Source organism: Notolepis coatsorum (assembly GCF_963971535.1).
Source record: "Notolepis coatsorum genome assembly, chromosome: 9".
In the NCBI taxonomy this organism is placed as follows: domain Eukaryota; kingdom Metazoa; phylum Chordata; class Actinopteri; order Aulopiformes; family Paralepididae; genus Notolepis; species Notolepis coatsorum.
The window spans coordinates 73,928,248-73,951,860 of NC_140173.1; the positions used below are offsets into that span (position 1 = coordinate 73,928,248).

Genomic DNA, 23,613 nt, shown 5'->3' on the forward strand with positions numbered 1-23,613 from the left:
ATTTCCCCTGGCCAGGGGTGGGCGATGATCCGTTGTGAAGAATGTTATTCCAGCCGGCCGCTGCTGTGATGGTTCTGTGGTTCTGCAGCTAGATGCTGTTGGTTATTCCCCCGAAGGGCTTCTGGTAGTATGTCTGGCCACGTATTGCTGTTATTCCAGAATGTTCCCTATATCAAAGAATGTTTTAGATGTTCTAGATCAGTGGTTCTCAACTGGTCTAGCCTCGGGACCCAACATTTTCCTTAGTCATTAAGTCGCGACCCAACATTTTGAACCACTATGATTTATGTAAAAAAAAAATATTTGCAGTAATACGCAATCTTTCAAAACATGAAATAAACACAAAAAAGTGCAACAAAAGTGCAACTATTGCTAAAAACCCAATGAAATAAAAGAATAATACATAATATGTATAATAATTTCTTAGCTTAACATAACAGACCTAAGTTTGGGGGAACTAATGGGATAACTGGGGTTGCAACAAAAGTGCAACTAGGGCTAAAAATCCAATGAAATTAAATAATAATAAATAATTATGCTTCTTAGCAGACTTCTTAGCTTAACATAACAGACCTAAGTTTGGGGGAACTAATGGGATAACTGGGATTGCAATAAAAGTGCAACTAGGGCTAAAAACCCAATGAAATAAAATAATAAAAAATAAAATGCTTCTTAGCAGATTTCTTAGCTTAACATAACAGACCTACGTTTGGGGGAACTAATGGGATAACTGGGGTTGCAACAAAAGTGCAACTAGGGCTAAAAACCCAATGAAATTAAATAATAATAATAAATAATTATGCTTCTTAGCAGACTTCTTAGCTTAACATAACAGACCTAAGTTTGGGGGAACTAATGGGATAACTGGGATTGCAATAAAAGTGCAACTAGGGCTAAAAACCCAATGAAATAAAATAATAATAAATAAAATGCTTCTTAGCAGATTTCTTAGCTTAACATAACAGACCTACGTTTGGGGGAACTAATGGGATAACTGGGGTTGCAACAAAAGTGCAACTAAGGGCTAAAAACACAATGAAATAAAATAATAATAAATAATATATCCTTCTTAGCAGACTTCTTAGCTTAACATGCAGGGAACTAATGGAATAACTGGGGATGATGTTTGCTCCTGACAAGAGTCTCAAAGTCTGGGGTGATGGTAGACAAAGCAACTCTGAGGTCATGCTCAATGTCCAATCTGTTCCTCCGCTTTGTCTTCAGCTGGACCAGAGCTGAGAAGCCACTTTCACAAAGATAGGTAGTGAAAAAAAGTCAAAAAAAGTCAAAAAAAAAAAATTACTTTTTTTTTTTTTTTTACACACACATCCGCGACCCACTCAAAATGGCCCCGCGACCCACCAGTTGAGAAACACTGTTCTAGATTATTCCAATATGTCGTTTTTACAGTGTTCGAATGTTCCAGTATGTTCTGGTGTTGTTAGAATTCCATACTCTTAAAATAAGGATCACTTCAACGCCATGTTCATCTTCTCTGTATCGTTCCAATTTTGAATCCAATATGTTCGCAATAATAGAAGCCCAACGGGGAAAACATTCAATAACTCTGTCCCAAATCATCGGTTCATTAAAGTTTATACTATATGGTGTCCATGCATAACAGAGATTAAAAGGCCATTTATACACTATCCTGCGTGTTGTGCTGCCATGTATTTGGCTGCATCTTCAGGCGAGTTGAGGAATACCCTTGCTCCTTGTTTATCGACGATGCGAAGTATTGCAGGGTATATTAATAGGGGTCTGTATTTCTCCAGATAGAGTTGAGACATCACCGTCTTGAATTTGGCTCTCAGTTCCACCACCTCCCGACAATAATCTTCAAAACAGTGTATTGATATATCCTTGTATTTCAGATTGCCTTTCATCCTGCGAGTTTCACGAATAATCATTTATTTTATTCTGACTTGGCGCAGGGTAACCAATATCACTCTGGGTCTAACGTTATTGTCACTGGATCGGGTCCCCAATCTGTAGCACTGCTCCACCTCGGGTACTTTAGGAAGGATCGCTGGTCCCAAGATTTTCTGTAATTCTGTCGCAAACTCTTCAGGGTGTGCGCAGCTCACCGACTCATCCAGACCGACTATACGAATATTCAGCTTGCGTCTTTGATATTCCATCTCGAATATTTTGGCTTTCTGTTCTTCATTGATTCGCTTAAGCTCAATCGTTATACCGTTGAGCTCCGCATTGAGTTCTTTGTAGTTTCCCTTCATCTCAGCAGTTAGATTAACGTTGATATCCTCTATGTCTTTGTAGATCTGCACGAAATTTTGTTGGTGGTCTTCCAGACCTGTTTCCAGTGCCGCGGTGCGCTTAATATGTGCTTCGGCGTCCACTCTTAGCGCTTCTATTTAGCCTTCGATAGATTCTTTGATAGCATCTACTTTTTGGGTTATTGTCTTCTCCATTGTCTCCATTATCTTCTCCATTTTTCTCATTTCCCGGATAATATATTCGGTGTCCGCGGAGGTATTTGTAGGGGTTGAACTTGAGGCGGCTGCTATTACGTCTATATTCTCCGCTATTTGTTTCATGTATCCTGTGGCCGTAGCGTAGCAGGCGAGTCCTCTGCGCTTGGTTTTGAGATTGTTTGATTTTTCTTTGGAGGCATCTCGATTCTTTCGATCAATATAGTTAGTTGATAATCTCAGTTGATATATGCGTCAAGTTTTAAACGCATTGGTGGTCTATAAATATGTTTTTAAAACGAAAAAGAAAATAACGGGTGAGCAGCTGTGTCACATGCGACTTACTCCATTCTATAGCTGACCAGAAGTAACTTCATTCATCTTAAACATTCTTGATTTGGGGGATTGGTAGTTCCCATGAAATCTGAAGTTGTTCAAACGACAACAGCGATCCACCTTGAATTAAATCACACTGTGTTGGCTGTGTCACAGTCACGAAAGAAGGGGCTACTTAATTCATTAATCCAATCCACTTTATTTATAGAGCACATTTAAAAACAACAAAGTTTACCAAAGTGCTGTACAAGTCCCACAACATAAGATTAAAAAAAAAAAAAAAAATTAATAATTCTTTTAATTCGAAGCTTCGAATTAAAATCGAAGCTCGGCCCCGAAGCTTCGATTGCCAAAAAAATTTCGAAGGTCAGCCCTAATCGATACATATCGATACTGAATATTTAAAATGGTTTCGATACTCATTTCCCGAAATACCGATACTTTCTGCAGTATCGGTACCAGCTGGCGAGTGTTCTACCTCAAGTTGTTGACGCGCTGTTCAGAGCACGCTTGCCCCTCCGCCTGCTCCGAGTCCAGCCCTCCCCCTCAGAGCCGTCTTCAGTTTGTAAATAAACATTTTAGCTGAAGATCATGGCAAATGCAGAGCCTCCGCAACTTGTGCTTGTGGATAAAGAAAACAGCAGAAGTGCTGTTTGGAGGTACTTCGGGTTTGAAGTAAACAACAAAGGACAAGCTAAAGCTGCCCCAATGCTATTTGCAAGCGGTGTTAGAGCAGTGCCAACGAGGGTCTCCATAAAGAAATGAGAGGTTCGTGACAGCTGCTCTTTCAACGTCACTGTGACTGAAGCATTAAACCATTAACTCTAGTTTAATACATGATACGTTGTCTACTGATGGCGCATAATATCAACAGCTGATTCGTTGTAACGTTAGAGCTAGCTACTGCTAGCCGTTAGCTCCGTTAGCTTAGCTGGCCACTTTTACAATTACTGCATGGAAACGGAGTAACGTTAACGTTTAAACGTTATGTCGAGGTCATACAATACTACAGTCGACATAAGGTTAACGTTACCCCGTTTCCATGAAGTGTTTAAATAGCAGCAATCTTGTTGAAAATGTAACGTTACTAAAATGCTCCGAGCATAGCCTCTCTCTCTCTCTCTCTCTCTCTCTCGCTCTTGTTATCTTTAAATAAAAATCGAAACTGTTACTAACTGTAATACAAACAGTTCAGTTTGTCAGGTACATGCAACACAGATTACAGTGTTTACATCTGTCTGCTTGGGAAAATACCATGTTCTGCATCTGCAATTAAAATGATTGAAGTGAGATGAACAGTTATTTTTAAATGTGTGATCTAAAGATAAACAAAGGGTTTTAAAAGTGTTATATTTATCTTCTCTTATAGTACCAGAGAGAAGCTGAGGAGAATCAACCAGCAACAAAAGCTAAATTTGTTTAAAAAATATATATATATATATATATATATATATACTTTTCAAGGTATCGTATCGAAGTCGAAATTCCAGTATCGTGACAACACTATTTGGACGTGTATTAGTAATATACAAACCGGAAATGGATCGCATCGATCAACATCACATAATTGGGATCTGTTTGCTCCACTCTCATCGCCCAACGCTACGAGGAGACTGACGTGAGTTTCAGCGTTTTTCTTTATAATTTTCTATACAAACTGCTCTGATCAATATATCACCCATACTACATAAATCATTTAACGTCGGTCATTGAATTATAAACGACCCCCCCCCCCCCCTCCGTTCACCCGCAGATGATCAGTCATGACGTTTAGGACCATGCACAGTTGAAATTTTTTATATAGCATGGATCGGTATCAAACTGCATTTGATAATCTAATATATGCATTTATGCCTATATCTCACGTTCTATGAAATACTGCAGAAAACGATAAAAACATATTTATACTCTAGACGGTATTTTAGTATGAATGTGTGAATGAAAAAGTAAAACGTTCCTACATCCTGAACGATAGATAATTTATGTTGAATGGGCCATAGTAATGTCAATTTAGCAATACAATTTAAAAAGTTATAGCCCTGCAAAGAAGGTGAACATCTCCATAGACAAATAGCGCTGTCAGAGGATGGTTTAGGATGGTCAAAGTGGTGGCAGAGAATGGGTTAAAAAAAAGAAATGTATTATAATTTTTTCAGGAGGGGCGGGGGGTCCCGTTGGCGGGGCAGGCGAAAACACTGTGTACTGTGCAGGCTATCGTTATACCCTCGTAGGCCCAAACTGCTTTTGAGCAAAACACGTTACGTGCAGTGTAGGCAATTCAATTACCAAATTATAAATATTATGGACCTCTTGGTCAACCAATACATTGTTAGTGGAAGCAGATATTGTTAACATTTGTTAGCATCATGCTAAACATGTTAGTGGAAGCAGACAGTTAACATTTGTTAGCATCATGCTAAACAGAAAATGTCAACATCATGCTAAGCGCATTAGCGGTGGAAGCAGGGACCGAAACTAAAGCCTGCCGCCCGCCAGGGGCGGTCTGTTTTTACCTTTGGCGCATGACACTTAGAGGGCTGCCCGCCGTGTGGCGTGTAGACGTGTAGTTCATAACGATACTCTTGTGCGAGTACAGATTATAGCCGCTCGTCTTTTTTTTCTCCACCGCGAGATCGTTAAAAAACTACAAGTCCCACATCGCACTCAAGTCAACGGTCCAATCACAGTAGAGTGACGTGACTGGTTTCATGAGAAAAAAAAGCAAATGACCAATCGGAAGCTATCATTTGGCTTGTTTACTTCCGTCTGCTCTAGTCTATATCGGACCTCCATGAGCTAACGTTACTGTTTAAACAATGACCCAGTCAACTATTCACTTTTAGTTTAATACATGACGAGGCATTGTCTAACGGTATCTAGCTGGCTAGCTACTGATAGCTGCTGATATCAACAAATGCTCCAGCAATAGTCTACTCGAGTGCATAATACCTCCGTTCCCTCGTTAGCTAGCTTAGCTAGCTCACGTTAGATCCATCTATCCCAGTAAACTAAATTGTCTTAACGTTATCTACCGGGCTAGCAGTAGCTACAGATAGCTCCTGATATCAATGTCTTATAACATTGATTGAATGCGTATTCTAGCTGAAGGCATGTTGAATGTGATTTGACAAAAGAACCGTAACGTTAAATAGGGTCCAGCTGCATCGCCGGAGAATCCTTGCATGCTGAATGTAGGGTCTAGCTGAATATAGGGTCTAGCTGCAGGGCCGGAGAATCCTTGCTGGAGCTGGAGGCTACTCAAGTATACACACAGACAGTGGAGCTGTTTGCAGATAGCAAGCATTTTGACTTATTGCGTGGTGGCGATGTCTCGCAGATAATACAACTACAAGTATGATTATATAATATATATTTTATTTAAAAAAAAAAATTATATAAAATATATATATATTTTTTTTTAATCAAAAGAATTTTGGCAGGTAAGAAATATGCTTGGCGGGTAGACTCTTCCCATCTACCCGCCACTGGCCGGTGAGTCAAAAAGTTAATTTCGCTCCCTGGGTGGAAGCCAGCATGAGGCGTTCTAAATTCTATTGCTAATCAATACTCATGCTTTAATAGCTGTTGTGCCGAATCAGAGAAACCCCCTTAGGAATGTGAACTAGCCTATTCCTTTAAAAATGTACATTGCAGTAGCATGCAGACAGTGTTACCGGGGGTGTCATTAGGCCTAAAAAAAATAATGGTTTGTTTCCGGTTGCCGACCGACCCTGCCGATTTAGGTGCGACCCAATATATTTTAGGAGTCAAGGAGTAAAATCATTTTTTATTTTTTTTTTTGGAATAAAGTTTCATAGAAATCTTAGTAAGTCAAACCTTTAGTATTATGGATATTAAACATGCTGGCAGAGTACATGCATCCATGTTGTTGTGAACATTTTAATTAAATAAAGAAATTCCCTATCCATAGTCGCCGTGGGAAAGAATAAAATTAAAATTTTAATTAAATAAATTCCCTACCTACCCATGGCCTTAACTGACAACCAACAGGAAACAAACAATATTTTTTGTTATGCCCAATGTAAAGCGTCAATATTTGTTGCGTTTTACATGGAGTCCTCCTACATGAGTTTGTTTTATTCTCCAAAGTGAGTGTGTCTACTGTTGACTGATCATGTGTCCCTCCCTACTTTCCACACAAGCATATCCTGTTGAATGTGCAGCTGTATCCTCCTCGTCAGTCAGTCAGTCAGTCAGTCACAGGCCACTGACCTTTAGAGCTAAGGATTTCCCCACACAGTATCAAGAACGAGAAGAGCTAACAGCCAGGTATGCAAAGAGGAAGAGATCAGTGTTTCAAGGCTCAGGCAGTAGAGTCATTCCAAACGGTGGTCTTCCACCCTGGTATGGACGTGGAATGTGATGCTGGAAGTTGCATTGTGAAATTCTCCATTCTTACATGAGTGACTAGAGTGCGATGCTATGCGTTATTTGGTGTTGTGTTACCAACAGTTTTGATTGATTGATTGAAAACTTTATTAACAGATTGCAGAATGGGTACAATACAGTACAGCTCAATACACACAATTGTTAAGGGGATGCAGACCAGAGAAAGACTTTCGTCTTGTTTCCACCAGGGTCCCCCATTTTCAATTCATCAGGACATATATGACATACATGACATACAGATAGTCAGTACTGCTACATCTATACATTTATGACATACCAGATTTGCAAATACAGTACTGTTTGTGATACAGAAGGAGTCAAGAAAAGGGAGTATATACATTTGACGTAGAAACTGTACATTGGAGGAGGTTGGGTGGGGGGGGTTGGGTACACTGGGATATTGACAACCATACTGGGTAATTTACATTGGAGGTGGTTGGGGGGGGGGGGGGGGCACACTGTATAGACAAGCAAAACTGTACATTGAGGGGGGGGAGACTCTGTACAAACAAACAAAATTGTACATTGGACTATTGACAAAACCATACTAGGTAAATGACTGTACATTGGAGGCGGTTGGGTTAGGATATTTACAGGGGCCAGTGTTGAATTGCAGTCTCCCGTAGGTGTCTCTTGAGAGAGGTTTTGAAAGTGGGTAGTGATCCACATTCCTTTACAGCTTTGGGTAGGGCGTTCCACATTGATGTGGCATAATTGCGAAACGTGTTTAGTCCCTTATTTGAGCCGAATCTGGGTTTAACATGATTTGTGGAGCTCCCTCTGGTGTTGTGATCGTGGTATTCACTGACCTTTGGGAAGTATTTTGCCATGTACATGGGTACCTTGGTCGTGTAGTGTATCTTGTAGACCAGGCCCATTGCAAGTTGCTGTACTCTGTCGTCTACTCTAAGCCATCCTAGGTTGTCAAAGTGGGCAGGGGTGAGGTGGGTTCTAGGAGTAAGGTCAAGCAGTAGTCTGACCAGTTTGTTTTGAGATGTTTGTAATTTTGTTTTTAGCGCCTTTGAGGTGCTTTGGTACCATGAGGTGCAAGCATAGTCGTAGTACCCCTGAATGAGTGCTCCTGCCAGAGTCTTCAGGGTATTCTTGTTTACCAGAGAGGAGATCCGGTACAAGAATCGAGTTCGTTGGTTGACTTTTTTTATTACATTGGATGCCATTTTGTCACAGGAGAGATTAGCCTCTAGGATGGAACCCAGGTAGGTAATTTCATCTTTCCTTGTGACAATATTGTCACCCACTGTAACTGAGAAGCCGTCGGTCTTGCTGAGTTTGTTATTTGAACCGAAGAGAATGGACTCTGTTTTGCCCATGTGTAATGATAGTTTGTTATCAGCGAGCCATATGCAGATTCTGCCTAGTTCCGAGCTGAGGGTTTTTTCAACCTGTAACTTGTTCTTGTCAGAGACCAGCAGGGCTGAGTCGTCCGCAAACAGGAACAAGTTGCAGTCACAAGCTGACGACATGTCATTTGCATAAATTAGGAACAGTAGCGGTCCTAGTATGCTTCCTTGTGGAACACCACAGCTCACTGTGAGAGGGGGGGATAGGGTACCGTTTACCTCCACCATCTGTTCCCTCCCCTCAAGGTAGGATTGCATCCAGCTCACTGATAGACTATCAAAACCAATTGCTTTTAGCTTGTCAATCAGAATGGAGTGATTGACCGTGTCAAAGGCCTTTTGTAGGTCCAGCATGACCATGCCGCAGTATTTGCCTGCGTCCACCTCTTGTTTGATGTGGTCATTCAAATAGAGAAGGCATGTGTCAGTGGAGTGGGATGTTCTGAAGCCAGATTGGAATTCGTAGATTAGATTTTTTTCCGCTAGGTACTTTTCGACCTGTTCGTAGACTATTTTTTCCATGACTTTCGAGATGGAGGTGAGAATAGAAACAGGGCGGTAGTTGCCTGGGTCTAATTTGCTGCCCTTTTTGTGCAGAGGGGTCACCCTAGCAATTTTGAAGTCCTTGGGGACGTGTCCCTGTTTTATGGAGAGGTTTATTATGTGTGTGATGATTGGGGTGATGGCGGCTGCTGAGTCTCTGAGGAATTTGGAGGGGATGTTGTCATGGCCAGTGGCCTTGTTAGGTTGGAGGGCGCTCAGTTTATTGAGTACCTCATCTGTTGTTACCATTTCCAGCTTGAAGTCGTCCTTGCGGACCCCTAGGTTTTTGTAGTAAGCTACTATGTGTTCTACCCCATAAAGCCCTGAGTGGGAGGGTAGTTTGTTTACCAGTGTTGTGGCTATGTTTGTGAAGAAAATGTTTAAGTAATTGGCTACATCCAGCTTGTCTGTGATGAGCGTGTTGTCCGTTTTTATGTTTATGTTTGAGAATCTGGTTTTAAGTTTTTTACTGCATCCTAGTTGATTATTGAGTAATTTCCAAAGTTCACGTGGTTTGTTTTTGTTACCATTAGGCCAAGCGCAGAAGCCCCTTTCACAGAGAAGCCGGCAAAAAAGGTGGCATTTAGCTGGTTCCAGACCCATTCACATTTCACACTGGCCAAGACAGCCACCAATTTGCATGTTTTTGTATTTTGCAAGACAAGAAACATTTAATATTTAATAATAATAATAATAATAATAATAATAATAATAATAATAATAATAATAATAATAATAATAATAATAATAATAATAATAATAATAATAATAATAATAATAATAATGCAGGACCTGTTGCAGAGGTCTTTATTCGGAATGCAACGACACTCAATGTTTTAGTGGTACACACAGCTGCTAGTTTTTTAGCACACACACCGGAACACACACGCATAGGCCTGCCACAATAACACATTTTGCTGGGCGATTAATTGCCCCCGAAAATATCGCGATAAGCGATATTATTGCGACCTTAGAGAATTTTTTTTGATACATCTATTTCCCAAAACTTTTATTTTGAAGCCCACCGCTCCGTCTTTTCCGGTGTTTGACTTTTATTTTGAAGCCCACCGACCGGACCGGAAGCAGAAACTATGAGCCGACAACATGCCTCGTCCGGTTCTGTTTTTGAGCTAATGATAAAACAAATTGTTGGTGAACAACTACCTTTCGGTTAGTTTTAACGTTAGCTACTAACGTTAGATGCAGCTACTACAGGCAATCAACGATGAGGAGGAAGCGTCAAAGCAGTAATAGAATAGCTGTGGTGCGTAAGCACTGCAGCACGACTCGAAACTACCGGAGTGTTATAATAAATTAATTCATGTTTAACTTGTCCCCGTGTCCAGTCCTTTGACTAGCCCCACCCGTTCATTGTAAACAATGATGCATGTAATTGTATTAACGTTATTCTGTGTTGTACTTGTAGCTATGCTATACGTTGTATTTCGTTTGTTAGATATTTAGCTAATGTTGTTAGCATGGAATGAGAATCAAAGCTCTATCTTTCATCTTTATTTAGCAGTCCAGTTTCTCCGGGCAGTAGCGAGTAACTACTTGGGTCTAAAAATAGCTAACGTTACACTACAAATAATGCTACTTGGTTAAAAGGAGCAACACTATTGAGAAATGTAGTTAAGCTGTGGCGTTGCCCCACGGAGCTCCCGTGCTGTACTCTAGTAACGTCAGCGGCCCGCCTCCCAACACGGACAGTGACTGAAGGGGCACTGGTTCCGCCTCATTAAAACAAACGCGCAAATAGCAATTAATCGCGCCCGTCAAAATCATTGCATTCATTTTAATTATCGCAGCAATTAATCGATTTATTGCTTATCGCGGCAGGCCTACACACGCATGCATTGTCTCTTTAGGATCGCAGATGCGATTTGTCTCTGCGATTAACCCATCCCGTTGTCCTTCCCCCCCAAGGGCAGCCGGGAGCAGACAGGCATCAACGTGAGCCGCGCCAGGGGACCAATCCAAGTGCTCCTGTCCGTCTTCGTCAAGGACGCCACAGCGTTAGCGATCTTGTTGTTGTGCATGTTTTTCCATTGGGTTTATCTTATCGGGGGGGAAACTAGGGGTGGACGGTATGGTCTAAAATTTATATCACGGTATAATTTGAAGCATAGACGGTAACGGTATATATCACGGTATCATCGTTTTTGATAACATTTTTTTTTTATTTTATATAATTTTTTTTTTTTTATAAAATATATATATTATATAATTAGACTTGTACTTGTATTATCTGCGAGACATCGCCACCACGCAACAAGCTCCACTGTCTGTGTGTACTCTAGTAGCCTCCAGCTACGGCCAGGATTCTCCGGAGCTGCACCTGGACCTATACTCGAGTAGCCTCGAGCAGAGCTACGGCCAGGATTCTCCGGCGCTGCACCTGGACCCTATTGTATTGGTATAACGTTAGCAAGCCCTCAGCTCGAATACGCATCGAATCAGTGTTATAAGACATTGATATCAGCAGCTATCTGTAGCTACTGCTAGCCGGATATATAACGTTAATACAACGCCTCAGTGAATTATTTAGTTCAATGGGACATTTCGTTTTGAACGGTGAACTAACTTGCGTTAACGTGAGCTAACAGGTAGTAGCACACACGTCTCTAGTACTAGACATTGTGGAGCGTTTGTTGATGTCAGGAGCTATCGCTCTGGCCGACTAGATACCGTTCGGTTAGACAATGCCTCATCATGTATTAAACTAAAAGTGAATAGTTGACTGGGTCATTTTGTAACGGTAGCTAAGCTAACGTTAGCTCAGGGAGACGCCGCCGTCCTCCCGCGTGTGTCCCGTCCCACTAGACTACTAGACCCGTGTTTACATGCGTGCGGTAGGGGCTGGCACGCCCACTGCGCGAAGCCTCCTAAATAACTTTTTCCAGTTCGCACATATCTATTATCTATGACTAATTCTATCTATTTTTAGGGGCAAATGCGAGTGAAATAGTCGCGCTGTGGTTACATGACGTCATTGCTATTTTAGAGCTGCACTACCGGTTACACGGTATAGTCAAAATCCATACCGTAGAGCAAATTCATACCGTTTATACCGTATACCGTTTATACCGTCCACCCCTAGGGGAAACCCTTGCGAGCATGGGGAGAACATGCAAACTCCACACAGAAAGGCCTGGGAGATACCCCACCTGGGTACCTGGCATCATGGAAACCTGGTCCCCAAGCGGGAATCGAACCCTGGACCTTCTTGCTGTGAGGCGACAGTGTTAACCACTACACCACCGTGCCGCCTTAACATGGGTGGTCTTTTATACAGTCATGTATATATATGCCCTTACTCCCTGATATAGCATATTCCATCATTGCTACATATCATAAGTAATGCATAGGGGAGTTTTTCTCTGCACCTTTCACACAGAGCAAAAGCATGAGTAGGTCAGAAGGTGGCGTTTTGGTGGTCTACATACACAACTACTGCAATAAGCCTGTGTGAAAGGGGCTTAAAAGAACACAGCAACATTTTGGGAAATTCGCTTATTGTCTTCTCCAGAGGGAGACAATAAGATAGATACCAGTCTTCTCTCTGTGGGTTCAGTAGGAAGCTATCTGGCTACACGTTAGCCTAGCTTAGCACAATGAATGGAAGCGGACATGCCCGGTTAACCTAGGCATTGTCCAACTAACACCTCTCCCGAAGGCTAACCAGTCATGTCCGCTTCCATTCATTGTGCTACGCTAGGCTAACAATGCAGCCAGATAGCTTTCTACTGAACGCACAGAGAGGAAACTGGTATCTATATTCTTGTCTCGGTCTCTTGAGAAGACGGTAAGCTAATTTCCCAAAATGTTGGCGTGTTCCTTTAAGTAATATTCATGTTGCATGGCCCATTGGCTTCTAACTAGGATAGTAATAAAGAGGATGGGTCAGTATCATCATAGAAACTTAAAAAAAAAAATGCTTCCCCCCATTACCAGCGGGAGACAAATCCCATTGTAAGAAGAAGTGTCATGTCCCAGTGACAGCGTTGAGGCCTCTTCTTAGGACTCTAGGTTTCCACTAGCATGCTTAGCATGACGCTAATAAATGCAAATATGTTGTTTCCAATATCTTTATAAATTGACTGAAATAACAAACCAGATATGCTTCTTAAAACTAGCCCCTAGCCTAGCCTAATGATAAGGTGTGTAATTTGTGCAATCAATGAATGTGGAAACTAGGGCTGACCTTCGAAGCTTTTTTTGGCAATCGAAGCTTCGGGGCCGAGCTTCGATTTTAATTAGAAGTTTTTATGTTGTGGGACTTGTACAGCACTTTGGTAAACTTTGTTGTTTTTAAATGTGCTCTATAAATAAAGTGGATTGGATTAATTAATTAAGTAGCCCCTTTCGTGACTGTGACGCAGCCAACAAGGTTTCACTCGGCTGCGCTGCCTGGGTGCAGTGGGGCTGCTCTCACAGCCAACGACATGACATTACATAATTATGTTGCAACCTTCGTCTATCAAGCAAACAATTATATAAATATTTCTATGTAGTTGATAGACAAAGGCAGAATTCGACTTAATTAAGCACGTTTTATTAAGACATATTTTTATATGGGTCGGGACACTTTAAAAAAGCAGCACAATGAACACAAATCTGTCCGACATAGTCTTAAATAACAAACGGCATTGCTTCGCTTCTTCGTCGACATGTCTGCTGCACATGTCCTTGTTGTTTTCAACACAGATAATCTCCACATGCTTGTTGTAGAGAGGTGGAGTCGAGGCGCCGCTTACTTTAGTTTCATTGGAATGGAGGCGGGAAGGCGCCGCAAGATTTGACACATTTTTTTATTTATTAATTTTTTTTTAACTTCAATAATTTTTTTGTTCGAAGCTTGTGCCATCGAACGAAGCTTCGAAGTATTTAAGACAGCCCTAGTGGAAACCCAGCTGTATCAACCTGTAAAATGTATTAAGCTATCTATTTTAATCAAAATTAGCATGTGTGTTCATCCTATCATTTTAATTTACAGAACATAATCATGGACTAATAATTTAGCGTGATGTTTTAATATTTAGTTATTGCTGACTGAATAGCAGTCCTGTACATTTTTTTTGTATATTGATCAAATCAAATTGCATTTAATTTATGAATTAAGGAGCCTGGTAATGGTAAATGGTAAAACCTGTAGAATACTCAAGGAAAACTTAATGCTGTACAGTGTTTATTTTTTTATTTGCGATGCAATAATAAAGGCTTTTTAACTTGTTTTCAACAGAGAAGTGTGGCTTGGACATTGTTTAGGTTTACCTTGAGCATTATTTTTTTTTGTACCTACTTTTTCTCCTCCTTTTTCAGTGATTTTTCTCCCATCCCAATTTCCTCTCGTGCCAATTCTCCCCCCCCCCCCCCTGTCCTGATCATTGCTCACATGTGCCCCCCACTGGCCGGTCGTAGGGAGGATAGAAGCCCATCACATGTCCCCTCCGATACATGTGGAGGCAGCCAGTCACTTCGTTTCACCTGTCAGCGCACTCTCATTGGCGAGGTGTAACGTGTGGGAGGCTCACACTGCCCCCACCATTTCCTGTCTTTGCTGTGCAGGCGCCCTGACCGACCTGTAGGAGTCGCTGTTTAACAACGACCAGACTACCACCCATCGACTCCCCTCCCGCTGACTCTGCCAATTGAGTCAGTATGATGGCCGGCCCAAGCCGGAGGCAACGCTGACAGCCGGATTCGAGACCGGTGTCTCTTGCGTTGGTGACGAGCGCAATGTCCGCTGCGCCACCCAGCCGCCCCTACCTTGAGCATTCTACAAGTTTTACCAATCTACAATGGAGACAAAGCTACTTAATTCCTATTGATCATTCTAAGCCATCCCAAAGAGCACGTGATTCTTGTTTGCATGATTGAAGACCCACAGAGTGCTCTTATCTAATTATTCATTATCAACTTTAATTCAATCAAATTACATTTAATTCAATAGAACCGAACCAGTGAAAATGTCAAATGATATTCTAAGGCATCAAGTCGTTGCCTAAATAGTCTGAATTTTAATTGAATTTAAATCGGAGTGAACCTTAACACCCATAGCCCCTACACTGACAATACAGCAGCCTATTTGCTCATATATAAAACTAAGCATAGTGAATGAAGCAAAGAGAGCAGAGAGACTCAAACGTAGCTTCTATCCCCAGGCCATCAGGAGGCTCAATGTGGACTTGTCATGCCTGTTGAACTGTGGCACTTCTTCGTGATTGATCTGTCGTCAAGCATTGCATTCTTGAACAGGCATACATTCTAGACCCGATTTGCATGCTTTACATAGCTGAATGCATTAATACAACTAGCCACGAGGTATGTCAGGAGGATTACATATAGTAGCTGCTATACAAATGCTTATTAATATGAAATGATCAGGCCATTGGCTCTGGTATTGTCATCACGGCTTACTTTTTGCAAGGAAGAAGGTAGAGCCATATGAAATCCATTTTTTTTTTTTTTTCAAATTCCATTTTTTTTTTTCCAAATTCCGTTTTAATATTTCAAAATGTTGCTTTGTACGCGCATTTTACCATCAGAAATAGTGTCTAATAAGTGGGATGAATAAATGTCCACAATTTAATAAGATATAACAGTCCATTTAATAGGGCTGTCTTAAATACTTCAAAGCTTCGTTCGATGGGCATGGGATTCGAATATGAAAATAAAATTAGATTATATAAAAAATTAAAAATAAAGATATTTATTTTTATTTTTGTGCAAAATCAACTCTGCCTCTCTTTGTTAATTACAACAAGCAATGCTGTTTGTTATTTAAGATGAGGTCGGACTCGGCACTGACAGATGTGTTCATTGTGCTGCTTTTATAAAGCCTCAAATGACGGCTTACAATATTTCATGAAAGCAAAGTGATTTGTTTGTCTAAGATTTAAAAAGGTTTAAACTTTACAGCACTGACAAAGTTGAACAAAGTGCTGTACAAGTCCCACAACATAAAAAAAATTAAAAAATATATATTAATTTTATTTTTAATTTTTTATACAGTATTCCATTTGTATTGCTCAATTCCGCGATTCCGTGAACGCGGATTTCATATGACTCTAGAAGAAGGTAAAGCACTGCTGGCAACCTATGCTATTGAACCTGTGACATTTTGTCAGGAATACTGTCTGTTAGCATAGCGTTAGCGTTGCTACTTTTTGTTTGCACATCAAACGCATTCATACAGTACCTGGTGGAATGTTACATGTTCACACTGTGATGATGTGTTTGCTATCAACATGGAGGCAACTTAACCCTTCCATTCAGCCAGGTTTTCAGCTTACAAACTTGGGACCAGGCTATTGAATGGTGATGCCCTGGATAAATGGTAAATGGCTGCATTTATGTATCACTTTTATCCAAAGCGCTTTACAATTTGTTCCTCACATTTTTACCCATTCACTCACACATTCACACCGATGGCGGAGGCAACCAAGCAATTAGGGGTTAAGTGTCTTGCTCAAGGATACTTCGACATGCTGCCCAGGAGGAGCGGGAATCGAACCAGGAATCTCCGGATTACCAGGCGACTGTTCTACCTCCTGAGCCACTGTCTCCCTAAATAACACAGATACATTTCATCCACAATGCCATAAATTGTCGTTTAACTATCAGTGGGAAAAGGCCAACTGTACAGTTAGTCTACGTTACTCAGAATGCTTTAATAAGGCTAAATAAATACTAGCTACTGTTGTAGCTAGTAGGGTGGAACGGTTCACAAAATCCACGGTTCGGTTCATATCACGGTTTTGGGGTCACGGTTTTCGGTTTAGTTTGGTATACTTTATTTCTTTTTTTTAAACAAATTTAACACTCCAAAAATACCATACATCAGCATAAGATATATAGCCTAAAAATAATCCAACTTTTCACTTATTCTCAAGGACGTAGTCATGCAAAAACTGAAAGAATGAGGCAGTTTGACATCAGGCACATCATTTTGACAGTGACCGGTTAGAGCTAGGAGAGATTTTGGTACAGCAAGAGGGGAGGCATTGCTGATTTAAACATGCTTCTCATTTATTTGGTAAAAAGAAAGGTTAACAGCGGTTTGCCTTAACTCATTCTGTGCCAACCACGTAATATTACGTGTTTGCTCGCCAACCGTTGGGTGCCAAAAACGTAATATTAGATTTTTGGATCGTTTTTTCTTTTTTCCGATTTTAATATCAATATTCCAGGCAAGTCTAACGCTTCCAGCGTTTCCCACAGGATTTTCAGAGACTATGGGGGGTGAACCTCCGACCCTCTAGGGGGGTCCGGAGGCATGCCCCCCGTAACTTTTTTTTTGTACATTTTAAAGTTAAATGCATCAATCTGGTGCACTTTGAGAGCAAAATAAAGAGGCTAGATCTATGATGAACTTTGTGCTCAAAACACAAAATCGACTAGACTAGTGCTTCCCAATCCTCTCCTCGAAGCATGTTCGACGGGAGAAAGTGACTGTCAAATGACCATAGTATTGTCTCCATAGCTATAATATAGAATATAGATAGGGATGCCCCGATCACGTTTCTTGCCACTGATACCGATTATGTCTCTCTCTCATTTCCGTAAAGGCCTTTCTTATGTCTCTCTCTCATTGGCGTAAGGCCTTTCTTATGTCTCTCTCTCATTGGCGTATGGCCTTTCTTATGTCTCTCTCTCTCTCTCATTGGCGTAAGGCCTTTCTTATGTCTCTCTCATTGGCGTAAGGCCTTTCTTATGTCTCTCTCTCTCTCTCTCATTGGCGTAAGGCCTTTCTTATGTCTCTCTCTCATTGGCGTAAGGCCTTTCTTATGTCTCTCTCTCTCTCATTGGCGTAAGGCCTTATGTCTCTCTCTCTCTCTCTCTCTCATTGGCATAAAGGCCTTTCTTATGTCTCTCTCTCTCTCTCTCATTGGCATAAAGGCCTTTCTTATGTCTCTCTCTCTCTCTCATTGGCGTAAGGCCTTTCTTATGTCTCTCGCTCTCTCATTGGCGTAAGGCCTTTCTTATGTCTCTCGCTCTCTCATTGCCGTAAAGGCCTTTCTTATGTCTCTCTCATTGGCGTAAGGCCTTTCTTATGTCTCTCTCATTGGCGTAAGGCCTTTCTTATGTCTCTCTCTCTCTCATTGGCGTAAAGGCCTTTCTTATGTCTCTCTCTCATTGGCATAAGGCCTTTCTTATGTCTCTCTCTCTCTCATTGGCGTAAAGGCCTTTAATATGTCTCTCGCTCACTGCCGTGAAGGCCTTTCCTATCTCTCACTCTCTCTCTCATAGCCATAAAGGCCTTTCTTATGTCTCTCTCTCTCTCACTGGCGTAAGGCCTTTCTTATGTCTCTTTCATTGGCATAAGGCCTTTCTTATGTCTCTTTCATTGGCATAAGGCCTTTCTTATGTCTCTCTCTCTCTCTCTCATTGCCGTAAAGGCCTTTAGTTATGTCGTTACAGGTAGTGTTTCTGGCACAGCTTCACCTACTTCCAAGGTGCATGGAGAAGGAGAAGGGAATCAAGTAACAACAACATTATTGCAAACAGCACGTTGTGTTGTATTGCAGTATAGATAATGTCCGCTACTTTTCAATACCCGTCCTTGGAGCAAGTTGGTATACAGTATACACAAGGGGTTAGGACGGTGCCCTTGCTCAGGGGCACTTCGATAGTATTGGCACGGTCGGCAACCGGGGATCGAACCAGCAACTCTTTGATGACCAGGTGGCCCCCCTAACCAGTCTGCAAACCTGCCACTCTCTGCATCAGTTATCAAGGGAGCTGGAAGATGTACTGGAACTGGGATGTTTTGAACAGGTAAAAGTAATGATGAATCAGCCTACATGTATTGCACACAGTGATATGTAGAAATACATAATCAATGATAATCAATCAGTAATATATAGATTACGAAACACTTGCGATGTATGCAGAGAATTTACCACGTCCACGTTGCCTATGTCTGCAGTTTACATAAACCAACCTTCACAATACTTCAAACCTAAAAGTAGATTGTGTATTTCTTGATTGTGCTTTGGTTTCATGAATCTAAACTAATCTATACCCCATATCTTCTATCTCTGACGCCAGGAAAACTAGACACAGAAAAACCACACACACGTTTGGCTCATTCTGCCATAAATGTATCAATACTCCAGGGCAACCAACAGATAGCAGACGAATAGAGATGAACTATAGAGCAGATGAACCATGTATGATGGTCTACAATAGAGTTTGATAAATAATAACTGCATACAGATGCATTTCAGGTTTTATAACAAAGGAGACACCATACTGGATAAAATTGGGTTTCAGATTGTGCATGCATAATCTCTAGACCAATAACTGAAGATGCCCAATAAACTACTGTCTTCCTATTATGCATCTTCTGTCTTAGCATGAAAGGCAGTATGAATATGTATTCGTGAACCTAAAGGCCTACTAAGTCCCAGTTTTGCGTTTACATACTGAGCCTCAGCCTATACTGACATTAAGAGAACAAACCAGTCCAACAGACTCTCTCACACCACCCTCATACAATATGTACAACTTTACTTTACATACATCACTAACAAGTCAACTCACTGTCACGTTAAAAAGTTAAAGGAATAGTGACCCTCATTGTCCAAATGTAATACTAGTACTAGTAGTGAAGACAGGAGCCTAACATATTGCAAAAATGGTCTACTGCACTTAACCCAATGTGTGTTGTTGTTGTTATTATTGTTTTTCATACGGTGTGCACATAGGCTACAACAGGGGCAATGATTTAGGACCATTTTGATGGGAACTGCATGGGACGTCCAAGATTGCAGTTTAGCATATATCCAAAATCACACGAGCAAAATCTTTCCATCTTGGTGATGATGCCATAATATGATTTAGGAAAATGTTGCTCATGTGATTTTGGATCTAGGCTAAACTGCAATCTTGGACGTCCCATAATGGGCTGCTAAGAAATAATGTCTCAAATAAAAAAAGGCTTAAGTTACAATAATACGCTTCAGAAGAAGTCAGGCTGTCAGACTGTGAATCAAATGGTTTTGATTGATTGATTGATTGATTGAAAACTTTATTTAACAGATTGCAGAATGGGTACAATACAGTACACGGCTCAATACACACAATTGTTAAGGGGATGCAGACCAGAGAAAGACTTTCGTCTTGTTTACATCAGGGTCCCCCATTTTAAACCCTTTTAGGACTGTGTAGGACTTTGTATATAGAATTCCGCCTGGATATATCTAGTATTTGTTGGTGTAAAATGGTCAAAGAATGTCCTAGGACTCGGAGTAAGTGCTTTTTGCCCACCTTTCAATATCTGGCAGTTATTTAACATGATGACTGTATGATATAAGTGTGTAATAACCAGGAATATCAAGAAGAAACAAAAAAAACGGAATGGGCTTTTTTAGAGAATTAAGTCAAGTTTGTTGAATCGAATAAGGCGAGAAAGAAAATGTAAGTAGTAGGCTAGGCCTAAAAGAAGCAAAGGAAGATATTGTAGTAGACTAGTATGATGAATTGAAAATGGGGGACCCTGATGTAAACAAGACGAAAGTCTTTCTCTGGTCTGCATCCCCTTAACAATTGTGTGTATTGAGCCGTACTGTGTATTGTACCCATCCTGCAATCTGTTAATAAAGTTTTCAATCAATCAATCAGACTTCGCCTTGTGATTTAAAACGTGCTTACCTCTCCCAGCGAGTATAGAGTCACCAACAGCATGAATAATAATCCACTTTAGGTCTCACGACTCAGTCTTGAGGAAAACTCCAATATTCCGCGCGGCGTGTTGTCATCATCACATCCACCGCGTTTTTTCTTCGCACTTCCAAGGTTTACGTCCAAACTTTACATTTGATTACATTTACATCCCAGCGAAACTATTAATAAACCCTCTCTCGCCTTACTACTACGCCAGGCGGCTACAAATAATACCGAGTTTTCATATTTGTCTTGTTGCCCGCCGCCGCAAGTCCTACCTCGCGGAGCACGAACACACTGGGCTATGATTGAGAAGTAGAGGAAAAAAGAAAAAGGAAACACAGACTCCTCCTGATGTTGTGACGCAGCTTTTGTTATTCACAAAAAACTGGGCGGGGTACTACCGCGAACTCTGAAAACTCTCTCTCTCTCTCTCTCTCTCTCTCTCTCTCTCTCTCTCTCTCTCTCTCTCTCTCTCTCTCTCCTCTCTCTCTCTCTCTCCCTCTCTCTCTCGCGCGCTATGAGCAAGAGCATGCTAAAATTCACAGAACTATGCCTGTATGAGCGGTGTGCCAGCCACCTCTGTGGGCATGACAGTGTTAGTTAGTGGGTAGGTGGAGTGTGCGTCTCTCTCTCTCTCTCTCTCTCTCTCTCTCTCTCTCTCTCTCTCTCTCTCTCTCTCTCTCTCTCTCTCTCTCTCTCTCTCTCTCTCTCTGTGTTTGATTGATTGAAAACTTTATTAACAGATTGCAGAATGGGTACAATACAGTACAGCTCAATACATACAATTGTTAAGATGCAGACCAGAGAAAGACTTTCGTCTTGTTTACATCAGGGTCCCCCATTTTCAATTCATCATAAAGGGGTTAGGTGTGTGTGTGTGTAGGGAGTGTGCGTCTCTCTCTCTCTCTCTCTCTCTCTCTCTCTCTCTCTCTCTCTCTCTCTCTCTCTCTCTCTCTCTCTCTCTCTCTCTGTCTCTCTGTCTCTCTGTCTCTCTCTCTCTCTCTCTCTCTCTCTCTCTCTCTCTCTCTCTCTCTCTCTCTCTCTCTCTCTGTGGGTGTGTGTGTGTGTGTGTGTGTGTGTGTGTGAGAAACTAGGCAGGTGGCTGATTTTGGTAAGAGACAACAGATCAACGGCAACCTCATTGTGAAACCCCCATCTGCCTTGATAAGGCAGTGTAGATAAACATTGTTTTATTTAATTTTGTGTGTCATTCTTGTTTGAGATGGGGGGTTGGAGCTAGAGTTGGTTGGTGAGTCCCGACTGGGGGGTGGTTCTTGGGCATCTCCCCATAATGACCTAGACCACCATTTCTTTGTGGGGGGGGGGGGGGGTCTGCTCTGGGGAGGATAGAGGCCCTCTACACACCAACACACCCACAGCTGTGTCCACGCCATGGAAACAATGGACCCTCAACGTATATACATACATGAACACAGCCAACTGCTATGAATTCTGAATCAAGCTCCTCTCATCAGCGTGGAGGTGATTCCTGTACTTTCATTTTATAATGTTATAATGGATACATTTTCCAAGAAAGAAACATGATTTCTGAACTCTCACACATCCCATATATCCCGTATTTACACAGCTTTTTACTACCTGTACCTCCCCTCCCCCCTCCCCCATGCTGCTATGATGTCTGAATTTCCCCAAGGGGATCGATAAAGGAATATCTTATCTTATCTTCCTCGAGGCAGTATTACAGTATTACATTTGATTTTGGATTTCATGGTGTTTTTGTCTTGTTCTTGATTTATTGTGATGTTTCTTCTTGACTTGTTTAAAGAAGACGTCGTGTCCGGCCCATGGGGACATTAGCGTGTGTTGTCGGGCCTTACAAATAAATGTTATTTGATTTGATTGAACTGATATTTCATCTGTCATATACATGAATGAATATATGCCTACATACCTGTATGTGGCCCCTACACCCTATAGTATGTCAATAGTTATTTTTGTTGCATCAGACATCCCTCCTAACATGCCGTCATCATCATTGTTATCAGGGGCGTGGCCACAGAGCTAACGATGCTAACGAGAACCAGCGGGATAGGATGACAATAGACCTATGGGTGTGAAGGGACAGACAGAGAGCCAGGAGGACTCAGGTGTCCCTGCGTCCTCCTCCTGAAAGCTCAGGTGGTCAGTCTGGCATTGTTTGGGTTGTATGAGTTCACTCAGGGTTGTCGGCGTAACCCACGCTGGCACAGGTAATCGCCTCTGCCGCCCAGATGCCCAGGTGTCAGGTTCACACACGGTCACATGACGGCGTGACAAAAAGGCCGCTTGGCTCGGCTGATATTGGATACTGTGACTCATTTGGTTGACACGTGAGCAGGCGGGAGGATTGGTTTAATGAGGGCCATGAGTGACACTGCTTGGTGATGGACGGTGAGGGCGAGTGCTGCTGAAATGGAGTCAAGGCCAAAACAAAACACAGCCAATTAAGGTGATACTGTGCAGCTGGAAGGAGACAGCGTCCATTGTGGGCTGATTGAAAATAGGAAACTCAATAGAGCATGGATTGAATTGCATTATTGCTGGACAAAAGTAAATTGGTCTAAGATTTAGATCTCAACACTTGGCGTCTTTGTCTGTGCTTTTAACAGAGTGAAAATAAAAATGCATTGGAGGCTGACACACACACACACGCGCACACATGCACGCACGCACGCACGCACGCACACACACACACACACACACACACACACACACACACACACACACACACACACACACACACACACACACACACACACACACACACACACACACTATACTGCATTTACTGGGCTCAATAGAAACGTAGCAAAACAGATGCAGTTCATATGGTCATTTACAGTCCTATATGGCTTATC

The 23,613-nt window shown here is 41.6% G+C and overlaps 1 protein-coding gene across 3 annotated transcripts in view; it reads right to left on the reverse strand.

Annotated features, from left to right (window-relative positions):
• b3gnt2b (UDP-GlcNAc:betaGal beta-1,3-N-acetylglucosaminyltransferase 2b) overlaps window positions 1-21,035 on the reverse strand; it is a 93,193-nt gene extending 72,158 nt beyond the window's left edge. For all 3 annotated transcript variants that reach the window (XM_084321646.1, XM_084321644.1, XM_084321645.1), the window contains exon 1: window positions 20,741-21,035. The gene's annotated coding sequence lies outside the window, so the exon portion shown is untranslated. The remainder of the gene's footprint in view (window positions 1-20,740) is intronic.
• Window positions 21,036-23,613: the final 2,578 nt, after the last annotated feature.